Below are 6,332 nucleotides of genomic sequence, written 5' to 3' on the forward strand. Positions count from 1 at the left end.
GAGACAGGATCCATCCCCACGAAACAGGGCCGGGGGTGCAGCACCGAGGCTCGCCGAGGAGCTCAGGGGAAGTCACTTAACACCCTGGGCTTAGACGCCCTCCTCTGAGAAAGGAGAGGGTGGGACTGAATGCCTCCCAGGCCCCGCAGCTCCAGGGCTTAGCACAGCATCTGGCGCATGGCAGCCGCTTCCTTCCTGCTTGTTGACTTGACTACAACTCTGGAAGTCAGCACGGCTGATGGACAGATGGAGGTAAAGCTGGATAGGTAGATAGGTGGGGAGACAGAAGGATGGACACACAGGTGAGAGAGAGAGAGAGAGAGAGAGAGAGAGAGAGAGAGAGAGAGAGAGAGAGAGAGACAGAGACAGAGAGAGAGAGAGAGACAGAGACAGAGAGAGAGAGAGAGACAGAGAGAGAGAGAGATGGACGATGGAGGGAGAGAGAAATGGAGAGATGGAGAGATGATAGATAATCAATGGAGAGTGACGAGGATAGATGGAAAGATAATGGCTAGATGGATAGTGATGAATGGCTAGACAGACAGACAAGGAGTCAGACAAGACAATCCACAGGGGAAGGGGCTTGTCTCTTGACACAAAGGGATTTAAATGAAAGAATCATGAATATATATGTAAAAAAATAAAAAAATAAATGAAAGAATCAGAACTCGACTCTGGGTCTAGTAAGCCCAGCTCACTAGGGAGCTTTAGGAATGTCTAGCTTTAGCTCGAAATCTGTCGTTTAAATACCAAAAACAAAGGACACCCATAAATATTTCTTTGGGACACGAAGGGTCAGCAGGAATTGCCGGGCTCCCCGTTTTAGTCTTTGTAACGACGAGTGTCAGAGGCAGAGATTCAGCGCTGAACCAGACAGGAGGGAAGGCTCCCCAATAATCAGAAGTATCCAAAGTGGAGATGTCTTCCTTGGGGGGTGGGGTAGTGAGTTCCCTGAATCTGGTGGTATTCAAGCAGCACTGGGCTGACTAGTGAGAGTCATGGAAACTGGAGAGGGCTATAATGTTGAAGGTCTGACGGGCCCTGATTGATGAATAATCCATCAAGAATCGTTTATTAAGCCTCCACCCGGTGTCAGGCACCGTGCTAGGGACAAGAGTGAAGCCCGAGGTCCCTTCCAGGGCTACGACGCCGGGATGCTGTCCTCTGCGGCCACCTGGCTGGTCTAGCTCCGGCCGCCATGGCGGGTGAGCTCCTTGGGCCGGGCCCCTCTGGGTCTTGGGGAGAAGTGCCGACACTCCAAATATTTGAGCAACACCAGCCTGAAAAGAACCCTCCAGGACTCCTCTCATCTGGCCGTTAATTGCCCCTGAGAACGAAGGTAAACAGAGGAAGAGCGAAGATAAGACCTCAAATATCTGAGTGGGCAAATATTGAATCTTCGCCTTCCAAGTGGCGGGAGGGGAGGCTCCTTCACAAAGGAAATCGCCCATCTGGACACATCGAGGATCCTCAGGAATCAGGCTGGCTTAGCCGAACAGCCAGATGAACGGACCAGCCCCAGAGCCGTCACCGCACAGCCGGACGCCATTTTTCTTTCTCTTTTTTCACAAACTGGACCCACTGAGTGGGGTTCGTGGGCTCTCAGGGCGCTGGGGGCGGTGAAAAGCCTGCAAAGGCTTCAGGGTTCATCCCTCTGGACTGTTGGCCAGGCCTGTCCATGGCCTGAATGGTTCCAGTGCCCTGGACAGACCTGGGAGGGGAGTCGCTTTTATCTCTGTGGAGTTCATTCAGACCGCAGTGATTCCCAAAGTGGGCGCCATCGCCCCCTGGTGGGTGCTGCAGCGATCCAGGCGAGCGGTGATGGCCACGTGTATGTTTATCTTTCCTATTCATTGCTATTAAAATTTTAAAAAATTCATTTCCAGGGGGCTAAGGAATATTTTTTCTGGAAAGGGGGCGGCAGGCCAAAAAAGTTGGGGAACCCCCGGCCTAGAGAGTGAAGAAGGAAGGGCCGCTGGTCTGGGATTTCAAACAAACAAGCAAAACCTCTTACCCTGTCTTAGGAGCGGTGTATTCGTTCTGTAAGGGCTAGGCAGTGGGGGCTGAGTGACTTTTCCAGGGTCAAAGAACTAGGAAATATCTGAGGCCACATTTGAACCCAGGACCTTCCATCTCCAGGCCTGGCGCTCCATCCACTGAGCCACCTCGCTGCCCTTAGCAGAAGATTTTTTAAAGAAAACCAAAAGTAAAAAAAGATCACTGAATGGCAGTGAGGGTGCCCCGAGGGTTGTATCAGCAAAGACTCTCAGGGGGCAAAATCAGCTGCTTCTCTGACCGTCCCCAGCGGCGCCGAGAAGCCGAAGACCCGAGGAACGTAGGATGGGAACGACTCAGGGAGGAGACTCCGCAGGAAAGGCGGCCGGGGAGCATGAAAGCAGCCGACCCCGGGGTCAAGGCTAGGTGCGGAGGGAGAAGGGGAGCCGTGCTTTAGTCTGGGGATGGGCCAAAGGTTCCTAGATCAGAAGGGTAAAAGTGAGCTTTTAGGGGAGGGAAAGAGGGGCAGCTAGGTGGCACCGTGATGAGAGTGCCAGACCAGGAGCCAGGAGGACCTGAGTTCAAATCTAGTCTCAGATACTTACTAGCTATGTAACTCTGGGCAAGTCACTTAATCTTGTCTGCCTCAGTTTCCTCATCTGTAAAAATGAGCTGGAGAAGGAAATGGCAAACCACTCCAGGGTCACTGCCAAGAAAACCCTAGGTGGGGCCACAAAGGGTCAGACACAACGGAAAGATGGCCGAACAACAGCAATACATACCCCGAGTTACTTCATTTTTATTTTGTTCATATTTTGGGCCAGTGACCGTGGAAGCCTCTGCTCTCCCCTGGAGAGGGTGTCTGCTCTCGTCAGCCAGAGCTCCCTTAGAGACGCTTCCTGCGCTGGGCTCTCATTGGCCGGTTCTGTCGCCATCGCCTCCCCCGTGACATTTATATTGACTTATCCTAATGCCGTTGTCCCCCCAGTGGGATGTGATGTCCTGGCGGGCGGGACTGGCTCCTTTTGGGTTCGGTGTGCCTGACCTTGGGCTGGAAGCTCCCCGAAAGCAAGCGCCATCTTTGGGCTTCTTTGCATCGTCACCTGCCCAGCGATGTGCCTGGCATGTAGGAAATGCGTCTGAGGGTTCACCGACTGACTTACGATCTGTCGTTGGCTAACCCCAACCAGCATCGATTAAATGCTTGCTGTATACAGAGCACTGTGCTTGGCCCTTGGCAAGATAAAACGTTTCCTTCACTCAGGGTGGCCTGTGGTTTAACTACAGAGTAACAGCAGATCCAAGCCTTCGAGAGTGACAGCAGATGCGAAGGGTGTGAAGTGAAAAAGGTCAGAACGAGTGAGGCAACCAGAATATTAAGGCAGAATGAAGACGCTGAAGATCGCAAAAGCGAAAGGAAGAAAGAAGGAGGAGGAGGAGGAGGAGGAGGAGGAGGAGGAGGAGGAGGAGGAGGGAATGAAGGACAGGCTCGATGAAGAGATAAAGAAAAAAGGATCGACCAGTCTGTGGGAAAAAGCCGGGGCCAAGCATGGGATCGATCTTGGAAGAGCGCAGACAGAGGACGCATCCTTTGGGATACAAACTCAGCACTGGGGGAGGATGAGGGGCCAGGAAATAAGGCAGAGCTTAGAGAATTCTCTTTCCCCTCTTCAAGCTTTGGTTTCTCCATCTGTAAGATGGAGAGAGGGCAGCTGGGTGAGGCAGCGGATAGAGTGCTGGCCCCGGAGTCAGGGAGACCGAAGTTCAAATCCAGCCTCAAAACACTCTCTAGCTGTGTGATCCAGGACAATTATTTTGCCTCAGTTTTGTCATCTGTAAAATGAGCTGGAGAAGGAAATGGCAAATCTCTCCAGTATCTCTGCCAAGAAACTCCCAAATTGGGTCACGAAGAGATGGACACTGAAAAGATCCAACAACAACAACAAAAATGGAGGGACTGGATTAAATGATCTCCATAGTCTTTCCCTGTCCTTGAGAGGGAGGCAGTGGACAGAGCATTAGAGGAGGCAACAGGAAGACTTGGGTTCAAATTCTGCCTCTGACATTTGTTTGCTGTTAGGTCCTAGAAAAGTTATTCAATCACTCTGAGCTATAGTTTCGTCATCTTTAAAATGGAAATAATTATAGCAAATGCCTCCAAGGGCTTTGGTGAGGAACAAATGAGACAACACATAAAGCTCCTGGTAAATGTTAAAGTATTACATACATCGAAGTCATTGCTGTTAATATTCTAGGAATCTCATAGAAACAAATCCCCCAAAAGTATTTTAAACACTTACTATGGTGCCTAGCATTGTGCTAGTAGATAGTAGAAAAAGGGATAGTTGACAATGGCAGCTAGTCCTGGTCTCAAGGAGCTCACACTAATTGGGGAGAAGAGGAAAATTCAGCTGCAGAGAAAATGGCAAAGGCCAAAGTCCTAGAGAGAAAGAGGGGGCTGAACCAAGATGGCAGAGAAAAGGCAAGGATTCACCTGACATCTCTCAAATTTCCCTCCAAACAATTTTAATACAAATTTTAGAGCTCCAACCCAGTGAAAAGATGGGATGAAACAATATTCCAGTCAAAGACAACTTAGGAGGTTGGCAATAAAGGTCTGAGTCTCACTGGGTTAAGATGGGAAAGCGAATTTCTAAAAGTTTAAAATACATATGTAATTAGAAAAAATAAAATATATTTTTTAAAAGTCCTAAGGGAGTAACGGCAGGACAGATGGCAAGGCCCAGATGTTCTTAATGAAAGGACTTGCCCTAGATCAAATATCAAGAGTCTAGAGAACCCAAGTCTCTTAATTCTCAGTTCTGCATTCAGGGATTAGTTTCTCAATTCCAGGTAAAGAAACTGAGGGTCAGAGAGGAAATGACTTGCCCAGGGTCATCCATCAATGCTTCTTAAAAATTATATTATATAGTTATTTCTATTAGTATCTTAGTCAATTTATCTGAGATAAGATTTGAACCCAAGTCTTCCTGTTGCTAAGTAGTAGTGTGAACACTCTCAATTACTCTAATAAGTCTCCCATAGAGATGGGATGCTGGCTAATTGCACCCACAATCTCTACTGACCTTTAGTTTCCCCTTGATTTTCTAATCCAAATTGTTCAATTTTGAGTGCTTTATAGCATGAGAGTGAAAATTTTCAAAAAGGCAGAGAATGGGGCAGGGCAATTGGGGAATGCGAGAGGGTATTCCATCGGAAATATCTTCCAGGAGCCAACATTCGAGGATCCAGCATGAAGATTCCTCAATCTGTCCGTTTAATTCCTGAAATTGTAGAGCATCCCCCTAAGTAATGCTGTTGCATGTGAATGGCAGCGTTACTTAAAATACTTGTGGACATCACCCAGATTTTTTCATTCTTCCTCCAGCCCCCAGAAGGTCCTGCTATCTTACTAATGTGGGTCCTCCTCCTGGCCCTGCTGACCACAGTCCATTCACGCCAACTTATCTGTGAGAGGCTTGTCCGCATTCTTTTGTAGATTATTAGCCCCAAATGACAGAGAGATTAGGGGCCAGAGGTGGAATTTGAACCCAAGTCCCCTGACTTGAAATTCAGCTTTCTTTTCACCACACCACCTTGCTTCTCTGTCCCCTTGTTTGGCCAATGGGTAACCTTCATCCCGAGGACATTTCTCCCATGACCCTCCCCTCTGCCTGGCAGCCCAATGGGAGGGCTTCCTCCCTCCCCTGTCAGGGTAAGATGAAGGGCTCCCATGTGGCATGCGGGTTACGGTTTGGGCACTCGGTCTCTAAGGTCTCTAAAAGATTGCCTATCACTGCCCCAGACTGTGCAACAATGGCACTAAATGGCCGCAATCAAATGTGCTCTTTCCTAAAGCATCAGCGTTCTGGAGTTAAGATTTATTAGCAAGAGTCACTTCAGCTAAAATGAGACCCAGTGATGGGACATGTAACCATGTGCCCCCAGCAGCCGAGGGATAATTGCTTCCAGAGTGTGTGCCAAAAGTCTTAATGCAGGCCCAGCTCTTCTCTAGGCATACAGCACTCTCTTAGTTCATGAACTCAATACCTCTGGTCTGGACTATTGCACTAAGCCTCCTACTTGGTCTCTAGACCGCCAGTCTTTCCCTGTTCAATTTACTCTTCAAAGACTTGCCAAATGAAAATACATTTTGAGAGAGAGACACACACACAAAGAGAGATAGAGAAAGAAAGGAAGGAAGGAAGGAAGGAAGGAAGGGAGAGAGGGAGAAAGAAAGAAAGAAAGAAAGAGAGAGAGAAAGAAAGAAAGAAAGAAAGAAAGAAAGAAAGAAAGAAAGAAAGAAAGAAAGAAAGAAAGAAAGAAAGAAAGGAAGG

The sequence above is a fragment of the Gracilinanus agilis genome, chromosome 4 (genome assembly GCF_016433145.1).
Source record: "Gracilinanus agilis isolate LMUSP501 chromosome 4, AgileGrace, whole genome shotgun sequence".
NCBI classification, from domain to species: domain Eukaryota; kingdom Metazoa; phylum Chordata; class Mammalia; order Didelphimorphia; family Didelphidae; genus Gracilinanus; species Gracilinanus agilis.